Source organism: Python bivittatus, unplaced genomic scaffold (genome assembly GCF_059951505.1).
Source record: "Python bivittatus isolate LINGU-HERP-01145 unplaced genomic scaffold, Pbiv_v1 ctg000840_np1212, whole genome shotgun sequence".
Taxonomy (NCBI): domain Eukaryota; kingdom Metazoa; phylum Chordata; class Lepidosauria; order Squamata; family Pythonidae; genus Python; species Python bivittatus.
The window spans coordinates 32,306,782-32,322,500 of record NW_028277113.1 but is presented as its reverse complement, the minus strand read 5'-3'; the positions used below and the strand labels follow the sequence as shown (position 1 = coordinate 32,322,500).

The following is a 15,719-nucleotide window of genomic DNA, read 5'->3' as shown; positions in this document are numbered from 1 at the left end:
GGGCTTTATGACGCTGGGGTTTGCCAATCAGAAATGGTCAGCACTCCAGCAGTTCGGGCCTGGCTCCGCGTGACGTGGTGAGCTCCTGTCACTCGTCCCAGCTTCTGCCAACCTAGCAGTTCGAAAGCAATTCCATCTGCAAGTAGATAACTAGGTACTCCCATTTCGGTGGGAGGAACCAGTGGCGCTATGCGGGGAGCAGAAACTGGTCCGAGACCCAACCTGAATGTGACCGATGCGATCGATGGGAAGAAAGACGTACAAAGAAGGAAAAAGCCCGGATGTGCTGTGACTCCCTAGCGACCGCTGCTGGCTAGATAGTATAGCCGTTAAATTGTTAGATAGAATTAAGATTGCTTAATTGTATATGTTGTACTTTGTGAGCTGCCCAGAGTTCCCCATTGGGGGGAGATGGGTGGAGAATAAATCCAATGTAATTTAATTTAATTTAATATACATATTACATATGTATGTATTTTCTTGCAACTTCAGAGCTGTGGCGTGCCAAGAAGCCCCAGAGCCGTGGCATGAGAAATAGCCACAGAGCTGTGGTAACGGGGCTGCTTGCCATGCCACAGCAGTGGGGCTGCTTGCTGCACCATGGGGCTTCAGGCAACAGTCCTCAATGGCGGTAGTAAGCCCAGCAGACGGAAACAAAACAATGATTGCGACAAGGGGGACAGGGAGGAAGGTCTGTTGGGATGGTGGCAAGGGAATTCAGCATCCTCTTCATGCTGTGCGAGGCAGCCAAAACGGCAGAGATTGGCGGGTGGGGGAAGCTAGGCAGATGGGGAAGTTGAAGGGGAGGCTGTTCCTTACCTTGGAATGGCTGGAAGGGATCAAGCTGGGAATGGCTTAGTTCGGGGGTGGGTCCTCGCCTAATGACCCGCTGAATTCATTTAATGACAGCAACAGGGACTGCCGGAACTGCCATCGCTAAGCAGGGTGGTCATGTGATGTTTCTCTTAATGATTGCTTCACTTAGTGACTGAGTTGCTGGTCCCAATTAGGGTTGTTAAGTGAGTACTACCTGTAGAAAGATGTAACAAGAGCTGTATTTCTAAGAAGAATAACTTCATGTGCTGTTCTGTGAGCTTGTTAGGCAAAATGCTCCAGTATAAAATTTTTAAAAATGGGAAACAGCTTTGTTCAACACTCTTTACTTGTTAACCTTAAAAAAATAGTCTCACTTTTCAACAATTTATATTCATATATTTGCCTGATTTCTATGATTGTAGGCAGTTTTACAACATATATGGCTGGTACATTATTTGCAACATTTGTGCATATCTATCTCGTTAAATCTTGCTTGAGATCCACACATAGTAACATTTTTTAATAAAATATTTGTTTGGTCTTATGTAGATATAAGTGTCCCTTGTTCCAGCAATTATCACTATGCATTTATCCAGAAGGAGCTTTTATGCAAAAATATAAATCGCACCATTTTTATTATGTGCAATCTCTAAAAAATCCAGAAATCATGTTTAGTTTCTGTTATGAAAAAGCTTCAGGCTGGTTTTAGTCAATACTATCTATATAGTATTTGTGCATTATATATGCAATACCTATGTATCTGGATCTTGTTCTGCAGCTGATATTAAGTGGCCCAAGAGCTTATTGAGTGGGAATTTTTGGAGGAAGTGGAAAAAGGATGAAGTTGGAATTTCTTTAGTTCCTTTGAAGTTCAGAAAGGAAGTAATTCTAAGTAAGGAAACTGCCTAACAAAGAGAAATCAGCTGAGGAGCTCCAGAGAGAAATTACCAGTGGTGTTGTCAGGCCACCTTGATCCCACCAATTTGATTTTTAGATTAATAGTCTCATTCCATCTGGTTAGAATTTTTTTTTTTTAATTACATTTAGACCACTAAGTAATGGTCATTTAGAAGATAATTTTAAACTGGAAAATTAACCAATTTAATTCTAATGTATATGAAGTCTTAGAATTGCTATATTCTGTAATATTGTTCTTTTAAAAACAAGGTGTTTAGATCATAGCAGTAAAATCACAGCGTTTTAATAATATATCTGTCACCAGGGCCACTAACCAATGTTTTTTGGCACTATAATGGTTGCTTCACAGATAGGTCTATAAAGAATGTTCCATAATAGTTCAGTTGTACTACTCTAAAATAAGTGCATGCATAAATATTCTCCTTTTGGCATACTTTTCTCTAGATTTTCCAATCCCTGGTTGCACTGTGTTTGTTCACTCCAAGAATTTATGATTAGGATAGCACTGTGTATCATGTGAAAAAGCAATACATAAAAAAATCTCAGGGCATGTGCAGGATTCTTGCTCCTAAATAGCTACAGTTTCTTTGGCCGTATAACGGATGAGTATTGACATTTAGCACTCTCTGCTTTCTGTGCCTGATTCAGCAGTCTAGTTAGCCTTCAAAGACCAGCATGAGATTACTATATCATTAGGTATATTGGCGGCTTTCAATACCGTAGACCACTCTGGCTTCCAGAGGCAGCAATGGCGGACTGAAGACGGCTCCGCTTTCGTGGACCTGACAACCGCAGCAAAAGAGGAGCAGGTGAAGGGATCAGCTCCTCAGATCCCCTGTCCAGATTAAGGAAAGGACAAGGATCGCCCAATAATTTGCTCCATACAGAATCTCCCTGAGAGGAGATTGTAAAATAGCGGTTTCCAACAGGTTTGAGAGTTCTGGGAGCCAAGGGAAAAACATCCTGGCTAAGCCACGGTTTGGTGCCTTTCAAAGAGACCCTGGGTTCGCTTTCTTCCTTTCTTAATTACTTTAGGAAGTTGCTTTTTATGGATTACTTAGAAGTTAAGAAATTTCTGAAGGGCAAGTTCTATTACACCAGGAGAATCTCCTTTTACCTTGGATGATACATGTAAGTCTAAGGATTAAAAAGAAAATATTTACTTTCTGAACAGCAAAAGGGTTTGAAAAGTTAAGGAGCTAGAGGGAAAGAATATTTCCTGTGGGGTGTTTAAAAATTACTAGAAAAAATGAAGATTTTTAAATTAATTGCAAGAAATCCTCCTGTGGGAAAGTTTTCTTGTCTGGGAAATAAACAGATGATAAGGGGACTTGACTGAGGGAACCAGAGAGAACAACCAATTCCATTTAAAGGAGAAGATACAATGGAGCAATAATAGAATGGAGCAATGTTGTATGACTATAGAAGAGTTTAAGGTGGTTTGGGACCAATGTACTCAGAAACTACTTAAAAGATTGTTTGACACTTCAGTAGAGGATATAGAAGAACAATAGATTTCATTGGAGAAAACAGACATTGAGGCTGATTTGAATGTGGATTTGGAGTTTATAAAAATGCTGGATTATAAAAGTGATTTGGAAAAAGATACTGTGGATCTGAAAATGGAAAGATGCTAAAATGGATTTACAGATGAAATCAGCTGTTATCATAATAATTAAAGGGGACATACAAATAATAAACCATAAGAGTGATTTGGAAAGCCTTTTTATTTTGGATTTACAAAAGGGATGTGTTAAACCAATGAGCTATTCCTGAGAAGAGATAAAGAGAAACTATTGAGGCTGTTCCTGAAAGAAGACAAAGAGAAAATGATAAGGAATCAATTGCTGGGCACTATTTATCAGGATTATCAGAAGTCCTACAACACATTCTAAAACTAGCACCAAAAAAAGATGTCCTTTTCATCATAGGGGATTGGAATGCTAAAGTAGGAAGTCAAGGAATAATCGGAATAACAGGCAAGTTTGGCCTTGGAGTACAAAATGAAGCAGGGCAAAGGCTAATAGAGTTCTGTCAAAAGAACAAGCTGGTCATAGCAAACACTCTTTTCCAACAATACAAGAGACGACTCTACACATGGACATCACCAGATGGTCAATACCGAAACCAAATTGATTATATACTTTGCAGTCAAAGATGGAGACGCTCTGTACAGACAGCAAAAACAAGAGCAGGAGCTGACTGTGGCTCAGATCATGAGCTTCTTACTGCAAAATTTAGGCTTAAATTGAAGAATGTAGGAAAAACCACTAGACCACTCAGGTATGACTTAGGTCATATTCCTTGTGAGTACACAGTGAAGGTGACAAATAGATTTAGGGAATCAGATTTGGTAGACAGAGTGCCTGAAGAACTATGGACGGAGGTCCGTAACATTGTACAAGAGGCAGCAACTAAAACCATCCCAAAGAAAAAGAAATGCAAGAAAGCAAAATGGCTGTCTGATGAGGCTTTACAAATAGCTGTGGAAAGAAGGAATGCGAAAAGCAAGGGAAAGGGAAAGACATAACCAACTGAATGCAGATTTCCAGAGAATAGCAAGGAGATAAGAAGGCCTTCTTAAATGAACAATGCAAAGAAATTGAGGAAAACAATAGAATGGGGAAGACTAGAGATCTCTTCAAGAAAATTGGAGATATCAAAGAAACGTTTAGTGCAAAGATGGGCATGATAAAGGACAGAAAAGGCAGGGACCTAACAGAAGCAGAAGAGATTAAGAAGAGGTGGCAAGAATACACAGAAGAACTATACAAGAAAGATCTTAATGTCCCTGATGTCCATGCTGGTGTGATCACTGACCTTGAGCCGGACATCCTAGAGAGCGAAGTCAAGTGGGCCTTAGGAAGCATTACTAACAACAAAGCTAGCGGAGATGACAGTATTCTGGGTGAGTTATTTAAAATACTAAAAGATGATGCTGTTAAAGTGCTGCACTCAATATGCCAGCAAGTTTGGAAAACGCAACAGTGGCCACGGGATTGGAAAAGGTCAGTTTATGTTCCAATTCCAAAGAAGGGCAATGCCAAAGAATGCTCAAACTATCGCACAATTGCGCTCATTTCACATGCTAGCAAGGTTATGCCCAAAATCCTATAAGCCAGGCTTCAGCAGTATGTGAACTGAGAACTACCGGATGTACAAGCTGGGTTTCGAAGAGGCAGAGGAACTAGAGATCAAATTGCCAACATTCGCTGGATCATGGAGAAAGCATGAGAGTTCCAGAAAGACATCTGCTTCTGCTTCATTGACTATGCAAAAGCCTTTGACTGTGTGGATTACAACAAACTGTGGCAAATTCTTAAAGAAATGGGGGTACCAGACCACCTTACCTATCTCCTGAGAAATCTGTATGCGGGCCAAGAAGCAACAGTTAGAACCGGTCATGGAACAACCGATTGGTTCAAAATAGGGAAAGGAGCACGACAAGGCTGTATGCTGTCACCCTGCCTATTTAACTTATATGCAGAGTACATCATGAGAAATGCCAGGCTGGAAGAATCACAAGCTGGAATTAAGATTTCAGGGAGAAACATCAACAACCTCAGACGATACCACCCTAATGGCAGAAAGTGAAGAAGAACTAAAGAGCCTCTTGATGAGGGTGAAAGAGGAGAGTGCAAAAGCTGGCTTGAAACTCAACATTAAAAAAACTAAGATCATGGCATCTGGACCCATTAATTCCTGGCAAATAGAATGGGTAGAAATGGAAGCAGTAACAGACTTCATTTATTTGGGCTCCAAGATCACCGCAGACGGAGACTGCAGCCATGAAATTAAGAGACGTTTGCTCGTTGGGAGGAAAGCTGTGGCAAACCTAGACAGCGTATTAAAAAGCAGAAGCATCACCTTGCCGACAAAGATTCGCATAATCAAAGCTATGGTTTTTCCAGTAGTAATGTATGGCTGTGAGAGCTGGACCATAAAAAAGGCTGAGCACTGAAGAATTCATACTTTTGAACTGTGGTGCTGGAGAAGACTCTTAAGAGTCCCCTGGACTGCTAGGAGGTCAAACCAGTCAATCTTAAAGGAAATCAACCCTGACTGCTCATTGGAAGGCTTAATAATGAAGCTCAAGCTCAGATACTTTGGTCACCTAATGCGAAGAGAGGACTCTCTGGAAAAGACCCTGATGCTGGGAAAGATTGAAGGCAAAAGGAGAAGAGAACGGCAGAGGATGAGATGGTTAGATAGCATCACTGAAGCAATAGCATGAAACTGAGCAAACTCAGGGAGGCAGTGAACACAGGAAGGCGTGGCGCGATATGGTTCATAGGGTCACGAAGAGTCGGACACGACTTAATGACTGAACAACATTTATCAGGATTAAAGACCAAACTTTTTAAAAGTAAAAAGGTTAATAAAGTGAATTTATTTGACTATGGTTAAAATATAGGTTTTGGTTTCTGGTAGTTACCAATGGGATTTCTTTTTGACCAGGAAGAAGGATGAGGTTTTTAAGATTTGTCCATAAGTGGGGAGAGATTTCTTTTGTTTTATTTTTTTAGAGAAAGTGATAAATTGGACTATACATTGATTTTTTTCCTTAAGGTTAAAATATGTATATTATTTCTGGTAGCCCTAAATAGACTTTTGTTGATTAGGATTTTTTACAATTTGATTATTGATAAGAGATGAGATATGGGAAGAAGAGAATTTTTTAATGAAATACTAGAGAAGGTGTTAAGCTGCTGAAACTCTTTATGCTTGTCTGGAGGGAGGGGGAGTCATTTTTTATACATCTTCATTTTTCTTTTCTTTTTTCCTTTCTCTATGTCTTTGCATTTCTCTTTTTTCTTTCTTTACTCTTTATAATTTCCTTAGTTTGTATTAGTTTTTTATCCTTGTACTTGAAAAGTCTAATAAAAATTGTTATTAAAAAAAAATACCATAGACTACTCTATTCTTCTGAGCCGGCTCCATGGTTTGGGGATTGGGCACACCATATTACAGTAATTCTCTTCCTTTCTCCTGGGCTCGTTCCAGTCAGTATTGGTTGGCGAGGAGAGACCATCCCCTAGGATTCTCCTTTGTGGGTTGCCACAAGGTTCTATTCTCTCTCTCCTCCTTTTCAACTTCTACATGAAACCACTGGGTGAGTTCATCTGCTGGTTTGGGGTTCGGCATTGTCAGTACACTGATGATACCCGATTATGTCTTTAGACGTCGGGCTGGCCAAGTGAGGCTGTCGAAGTTCTGCCCCGGTGCCTGGAGGCTGTGTAGGTTTGGGTGGGGAAGAACTGCCTCCGACTCACTCTTACCAAGGCTAGGTGCTGTGGGTGTTTGGAACACCCAGATTTGAGGATGCTCCAACTTTGACTGAGGATGGGGTGGCATTCATCCATTCAAAGGTGGTACGCATTTTGGGGGTCTTCCTGGATTCACAGCTCCTGCCTGATGAACAGATGGCAGTTGTGGCCAGGAAGGCCTTTGCCCAGCTTCATTTGGTGCACCAGTTGTGCCCTTTCCTAGACTGGGGGACCCTCATGGCTTGACTACTGCAATATGCTCTACATGGGGCTTCTTTGAAGTCCACCCAGAAGATTCAGTTGGTCCAGAATGCAGCAGCATGGGCAGGAATGGGCGTTCTTCAGTATGCCCATGTAACACCTCTGCTTTGTGAGCTGCACTGGTTACCACTTTTCTTCTGGGTGCAATTCAAGGTGTTGGTTGCTACCTATAAAGCCCTATATGACATAGGGTCTGGTTACTTGAGAGACTGTCTCCCACAATATCTGCCAAGGCTTGTTTTTAAACATTGTTCATAATTTAAAACCATCCAGAGTCACTGGAATCACATGGCATATCAATTTAATCATTATTATTGTTGGTCGCAGTCAGCCAGTTTAGACTGGAATTGGCATTTTTATCCACCTGTCAAGTCCTTCCCAAGGACCCAGGATAGGCAGATGTTGTTTGATGGTGTTAAAGGTATCATTGCTAGGTGTAAGCTGTTCCAAGTAAAGCAGCCTTTTGCAATTGACTGATGGCAATTTTGTCAATGCCAGTGGTGTTCAAGTGGTGCTCCAGATGTTTTGGAATTGCACCCAAGGTGTCTATTGCTGTTGGTACTATCTTTGCTTTCTTTTGCCACAGTTGTTCTATTTCTACAGTATTTGCAGATCTTTGTATTTTGTGATTTTCTCCAGTTCCTTCCCTTCTATTCTGCTGTCTTTGGGCATTGCAATGTCCACTGTCCAGACTTTTTTTGTCTTTCTTATCAACAATTTTTAACTCATGGGTGTTAATATGGCAGGTGCTTGTCTGTTTGAATTCTAAAGTCCCAGAGAACTTTGGCTTCTTCATTTTCTTTGTCTGTTTTGTGATTCCACCAGTTCTTGCTTGCAGGCAAATGGTATTTCTTGCAGATATTCCAATGCACCACGGTTGCTACTTTGTCATGCTGTTGTTTGTAGTCAGTCTGTGCGATCTTCTTGCAGCAGCTGACTAGGAGGTCCACTGTTTCTTCAGCTTCTTTGCAGAGGCAGCATTTGCTGTCTGTTATTGTCTTCTCAATACTGGCTTTGTATGCATTTGTTCTTAATACTTGGTCCTGTGCAGCCAGAATTAGCTCCTCTGTCTCTTCAACTTTTCTGCTCTCAGCCATTGCCAGGTCTTGTTGTTATCTTCTTTTTCTGCTAGTTTCTTTTGTGTATTGGCCATGTAATACTTTGCTTTGCCATGTCTCTTTTCTATTCTTCATTTGGACTTTCTTGTAGGCCAGTTTGGTCTCTTCAGTATTCAGTAAGCCTTCATGGTGTACTAGCTTCAGTGCATCTTCTTCACTGTACTTCAGATATTCTTCCAGTGCCCTTTTTTCTTCTTCAACTGTCTGGTGTAGTTTCAACATTCCATGCCCACCTATGCTCCTTGGTAAGTAGAGTCTGTCAATGTTGCTGTGTGGACAAAGGGCATGATTCATTTCCATTATTTTTCTGGTCTTCCTATCCAGGGCTTCTAATTCTGCTTGAGTCCAGTCCACTATTCCAGATGTGTATCTAATGACTGGAGTTGCCTAGTTGTTAATTGTCTTGATGGTATTTCCTCCACTGATTTGGATTTTAAGAACTTCTTCACTCTCATGATCACTTCGTATGCATCTACTAATCTTCTTCTTGATTTCAGTATGCTTGATGTTGTCAGCTTGAAAGATGCCCAGATATTTGTACTGATCTTCTTCATCCAGACTTTTGATGTTATTTCCATAGGGCATCTTGATTCCTTCAGTTTTCACTATTTTTCCTCTATTGATGGAAAGGGTGGCACATTTGTCCAGTCCAAACTCCATTGCAATATCTTGGCTGTATATTCGAACAGTGTTGAGCAGTGATTCTATTTCAGAAGGTGTTTTTGCATGTAAAGGAGGTGGGATAGCCTAGCAGATGTTTTTGATGTTTGATAGCCATGGCTTAACTTGTTTAGTATTGTTGACAGAAGAATCAAGAATCAAACAGTAGTGATGCTAGCGAGTCTTCTTGAAAGATTCCTGTCTTGATATTAACCTCTCCCAGTCTATCACCATTGATCAGCAACTGTGTCTTCCATTGTGCCATTGATCTTTGCACAAAACATCTGATGTTTCTACTGGCTTCTGTTATTTCTAGACACTTGATTATCCAATCATGTGGCAGGGAGTTGAATGCCTTCTTGTAATCAATCCAAGCTACATTCAAGTTGGTCTTCCTTCTCTTGCAGTTTTCAAGATCATCTTGTCAATTAAGAGCTGATCATTTGTTCCTCTGCTGTTTAGGCAGTATCCTTTCTGCTCAGATGGAGAGAGCTTGTTTTCAACTAGATGCCATTGGACTGTATCAGCTACAACACCAGTTAGCAATTTGAAAGTTGTTGGTAAGCAGGTAATTGGCCTGTAGTTGCCTGGTGCTGCCACTTTTGCTGGATCTTTCATTATCAGGTAGGTTTTGCCAGATGTTAACCAATCTTCAATTTCACCTCCTTGCAGTATGTTTTTAAACTGCTTGGCAATGAGTGGGTGCAGAGCAGTCAGCTGTTCCAACCAAAACTATGCAGTTCATTTTCACCTGGTGCTGACCAATTCTTGATCTTCCTTGCCCTTTTCTCCAACATTTCTGCTGTTATTAAAAGTTCTTTCACGTCAGCTTCTTTTTTATTCTTATCCACCTCCTTTATCCAAGCTTCATTCTTGTTGTGTTTCTTTGGGTTGTTCCATAGCTGAGCCCAGAACTGCACTGTTTATTCTTTGTCAGGTATTGACTGGTTCATTGCAGTCTCTCCATTGATGGATTGGTAGAAACGTTTCTGATTTGACTGAAATGGAAGATTCTACCTATCATGTGCAATTTGAGCTTTGTATCTTTTGATCTTCTTAGCTATGGCTGTTATTTCCTCTTTATTATTTCCAGTGCTTCTTTGATCTTCCTTGTTTCAAGATGATGTTTCTTGATCAGGTATTCCTTGGTCTTCTTGTTTTTCAGCTTCTTTTCTTTCATCTGTTCTAGCTTGCTTGCATCTGATCTTAGCATCTTATTTTTCAACCTGATCTTCCATTTTGATGGTGCACTGTTTGACTTTTTTTCTTGTTTATTGATTTTGCATCCGAGGTGTTCAGTTGTAATGTAATGCTGTACATTAGTTGGTTTGTTTACTTGGTGTTTATATTTGATATTACAGTATTGGCTTTTCATAATTGTGGTAGCTGTTTCTTTGTAACAAGCTTCAATTCAGGCAACCTTATTCTGCTGTTTTTGTGCTGTTCTAAATGCTCAGTTATTCTTTGTTTCAGTTCTTCTTTTTTCTTTCTTCTTTTGTAAGAAAGCCTTATTCTTTCTAAGGAGAAAGCAGAAGGGTGCTTGGTTTGGGAATGAAAACATTTCAATAGCTATGCTACTTCCTCTACTGCTGACTCCCCCTGGTTTGCCTCTATAGTCTGAACTACTTCTGGCAAGGCTTTGGTTTCTTTGCCCTGGGTACACATTTGTAGTTCTTCTAATTCTACTTCTGTGAATAGTTTATTTTGTAGTATAAATCAACGTTGATCTTCTAACCTCTGCTCTGTTATTTCTGATTCTGGATGTTGTTCTTTCCAGAAGTGGTGCATTCTTTTCAGATATCTTCTTCTTGTTGGACTTGATTTGCAATAGCAGATCATTATTTCTTTGTTTTCAATCTTTGTATATTTGCAACGAGTAAACAACTTTTCTTCCAGTAGTCCTGCAGCTGCTGGTCCTGGTTGCTCAGCCAACAGTCCTAAGTCCTGTAGCTCACTTGTCACCAGATGTCCAGGAACTAGAACACCTAGTGCAGTCCTTGTTGACCCGGATGAAGACCGATCCGGTATAGGTTTCTGTAAATTACATCTCACCTTATTGCCTATGGGAGAGGCACTCTTTGTCTGGCTACTCTGATTATACCTGTCCAGTATGGTTGAACCTCTGGCATAGCTGTCATCCTCCTTGGAGCATTCAAGCCCCACAACCATGGCAAAGTAATATGTCACTGACAGCATTGTTGTTGTTGTTATGATTATGATTATTGCATTATTGTTGTTGGTTGCACAGCTTTAGGCACATGTTTAGAGTGGATTTGGCATTTTTATTACATTATTATTATTATTACACTGAAATGAGCATTTATCTTTTTTTCTGGTGTGCCAAGATGAGTTGCCCTGATGGACATGTCATAATGTTATATTCTCAAAGTTAAAGATTTTTTTCTAAGTACTAGAATGAGCTCAGTGTCATGCCGACACTGAGAAACTATGCCTAATTAAAACACCTGGATATCTGCCTTGTGAGTCAATATACATAATAGAGCAGTGTAAAGCAGTGGAGAGGTTATTGGACATTGTTGGAATTGTCTTTGTATGGCATGCACTGGGATAATATGTGCATCAAGGAGCAGGTGGAGGAAGCATCTAAAACTGAAGACCCAACAGGAGCAAGCAAGACCTAAAAGAAAGATCTACTGTGCAGACTTTAGCTTTCAGAGGATAAAACAGACATCAGCGTGACAAAGGTGCTAGAATGCCAGAAGCTCAGGGAAAAAATAACTTGTTGCTCTTTCCATTCACCTTTCTTAGTTAAAAATGAGGGAAAAAATGAAAGTACTAACAGAAGCTGCAGGTCGGGTGGGGTGAGAATGAAACATCAGACAATCTGAAAAGCATCATTTGGAATTGGCTGTATAGAACTATATATATATATAGTTTATAAGGCCACAATATATATAGGAAATACACATAAGTTGTCTACCTAAAAGCACTGTAACAAAAAACATCACTGTAATTTAGAGAGGAACAATGTGCCTCTATGTGTGTGTGTGTCTGTGTCTGTGTCTGTGTTTGTGTGTCTGGAAAGTGTCTATTTTTTCTCATAGAGAAAAGAGTCAGAAAATTTCCTTGTAGTCCTTTCTTGGTTAAAGCAAATCCTTTTACAATAGAGGCATTTTGCTCCTTGGCTCAGAAGAAAACAAGTTATTGTTACTGAATTGTTTTTTACTGCATGTCTTTACATTGTTAAAAGCATAGTCTTTCAGTAGTGTTAGGCAGTGGTTTTTCTTTTTAATGACACCATTTTAAGTTAGCTGTTACTTCATTTTGTATCTTAGTCTTTATATAGCTTGTCTGTCTGAGATACTTCTTCTTTGCTCCTGTTTTAAAACTGGCTACCTTGTTGTTTTTTTCTTACTGGAGCCACAATCTGCTTTAATGTACTATTTCTTATTTAGCATACATGACCATGAGAGGTTAAAAGCATCCACTTAGTAATGGAAAAGAAAAATAATCACTTAAGCTAGAAAGTGGCTATCAATGAATACCATTAAACTGCCAGTCATATTCATGTTCAGAAATTCACATAAGAAAATAAAGGTAAGAAACTCAAAAATCCAAAAGCTTTTGTTATTGTAGAGGCAGAAGAGCATAAAGCAGGATTAATGATTAAGAGAAATTCATGTTCTCCATAGCTGATGAGAATGAATAAGAAATAAGTACCTTAATACCTTAGTAGCTTCATGCATCTTCTATTCATGGCATTTCTATTGCATTTTTTCTACAACTTAAAATGTTTTATTTCCAGACATAATTATAGTATATATTACACACATGGATAAAATATTTGTAGCTATTCATGCTGAAAAATAAGTATGAAATATCTTTGAATAGTATCTTTGAATAATATACATGTACAGTAGTGTATGTTATTTGGGGCATCACGTTCACAACTGGAACATTTCTGTCAATATCTAAACTAGTAAAGACTATTTTTAAAACAGGTGTACCTCAAAAAAGAATTATTGCCAGAAGGGGAGTATATGCTAAAATTGTTGGGTGAACCAGTTTTATTTTACAAATCTTACTTTCAGATCAAGCTTTCCTATAAATTACTATGAAATTATTTAAAATAAATGATTCTGATGTAATGTCATTCTGTATTTTCATATCCAGCTATTATGACATAGTTGTGTAGTATTTGTGAACTTGGGATTTTAAAGTATCTAATGTAGTCAAACTAATGTTTTCAGCATAAAACATTTACTAATACTAATATTCATAACATATTAGGTAAAATAATTGTCTATTTAATCCACTCTTCCCATTATACTATTTTATCAAAATGCTGCTTGGCTTGTCAAATCTAAGCATTATTTGGAAAAATGATATTACCATTTGCAAAGAACACTACATGGGGCATAGCTACAGTTAATGCTGGTAACTGAGTCTACAACTTCTCTGTCTTAGTAAGGTGTGTTATGTGAAAACCTTGACAGACCAAACCATAATGGCAGTGGAGGTCAACATCTTTGTGTCTCTCCGAGGCTACCATGACATATTAAATATTGTGACTTGGAATGCAAGAGGAGTAAATGATAGAGCTTGAATTAACAAATAAAATGAAAGTGATACATTCTGTGTCTGTGGAACTAAGAGAAAGGGTAAGGATGTACTAGATCTGAATGAAGGTGGTCTGATCTTATGGAATGGACTGGAACATTTGCAAGGAAATGACAGTAGAGATTTAATCGTGAATCAGAGTGCTAAATGTATATGAGAAGGTGTAGATTAGTGTCATCTAAGTTACTGTGAATGCATGTGGAAGTAGGAGTCCATAAACTGGTGATAAATGTGTGTTTTGCTCTAGTGAGTAGTGATGCTGGAAGACCCATAGATGAGTTGGGGTGGGGGGAAATTATGCAATATTATGAATGAATATGTTCCAGGAGAAACAGTTACTGTGCTAACTGTTGCTAAGTGACATGAATGGATCAGTGGGAATCAGATTAGAGAGTATGAAAAAAATGACTGAGCAATCTGGAGATCCAAGAATGAATGAGAATGCTGACTGATCATGATGCAAGACTGAGAGAATTAAGTTACCAGCATGAGGAGAGCTTCTGAACATGGACCAGATCATATTGTCAAAAGTGTACTTTGGGATAAAATGGAAATGGAAGAAAAGAAGTGAAAGAAACTAAGATAAAAATAGAATGACTACAGGAAAAAAGGACAGATAATTAGTCTGCCACCAGAATAAATGGAAAGTGGTTGTAAGAAAAGAGAATGAGAAATAAACTGAAAAGAATTATATTATAGAGTGCCTCAAAAATATGTTTTGAGAGTTACACTAATAGGAAGAATGATAAAAGGATGTTTGATGGAATGATGAAATGAAAGAGACAGTGGATGAGAAAAAATGCACATAAGAGTATTACTTCTGCAAAAATGAGAATGAGAGAATGTTACATTCTGTGTACAAAGAATGTAGTCAAAAATATTTAGGAATGGTTAAGATTAAAAGAGAGATATAAAATATAGAGCTATTTTGCTGGAAATAAAAAAAAGTTTTGAAATGGGTGGAAACAAGGAGCTTCCAGCAGAGTGAATAGAATTAAAAAATAACAGGATGAAATTAATTCAGCTGAAATTGAAGTGAGAGAATTCTGGAAAAAGTATTTTAGAGATTTACCAGGAGTCAGTGTTCATCCTTGAGACTGGGTCATCAGATCCTTAGTAACCCAGTCTCCAGGTGCTGCTGCTACTAAATGCCAAGTCAATGTGTAATAAAGATATCCTTATCCATGACTTGATTATGAAAAAAGTCAGCTGACCTGACCTGTATAAATGAGACCTGGGTGGACTCAAGGGGAGGAGTCCCCTCTTGGAGATGTGCCCACTTGGGTTTTGTGTTTGGCATTAGCCAGAACTCCAGGGCAGGGGAAGAAGAGTGGTAGTTATTACCAAGGATGGTTTTCAGAGGCTCTGTGCTGCAGATACCAGATATGAGATTGTATGATTGAAGCTGGACTCCAGGGAACAGTTGAGTGTGGTGTTGTATCAGTGTCCCTGATGCACAGCAACCTCCCTGCCTGAGTTGTTTGATTCTGTTGTGGATTGGCAGTTGACTCTCTGAGGCTGATGGGCCTTGGGGATTTTAACTTGCCCTCAGCCGGTATTGAGTCAGGAGCAACTCAGGAATTCATGGCTACTATGGCAACCATGGCTCTGTCCCAAATTATTGAGGGCCCAACGGATGCTGTGGGATGAATACTAAATTGTTTTTTGTCTCTGGGCAGATGCAACATGATTTTGTCAGGAACAGATTACTATCTGATTGCTTTTCGGCTTACAGGTGCTATTTCTTTCCCTCAGGGGGGCAGAACTTGTTAGATCTGCCTAGTCTAGTTGCTTAATGGACTCAGAGGTGTTTCAGTGAGCTCTTGGGTTTTTCCTGAAGATACGGCAAGCTATTCATCTGAGCCCTTAGTTTCTGCCTGAAATGGGCAGGTGACAAGGGCCTTAGATCAGATAGTTCCTATGTAGCTTCTTGCTGTACATCAGTCTTGGTTTTCTAAGGACCTCTGAGAGATGAAACATCAGAAGAGATGCCTAGATGCCACTGGAGGAAGTCAAAGAGCAAATTCAACTGAGCAAGTGTAAGAACCTACATTAGGGATTACCTTGTGGCAATATGAATGGTGGAATAGATATTTCT

At 39.3% G+C, this 15,719-nt stretch overlaps 1 protein-coding gene across 6 annotated transcripts in view; it reads left to right on the top strand.

The window, feature by feature from the left end:
- The window catches only part of PTPRM (protein tyrosine phosphatase receptor type M), a 526,420-nt gene that overhangs the window by 198,391 nt on the left and 312,310 nt on the right, over window positions 1–15,719 (top strand). The window lies entirely within an intron of this gene.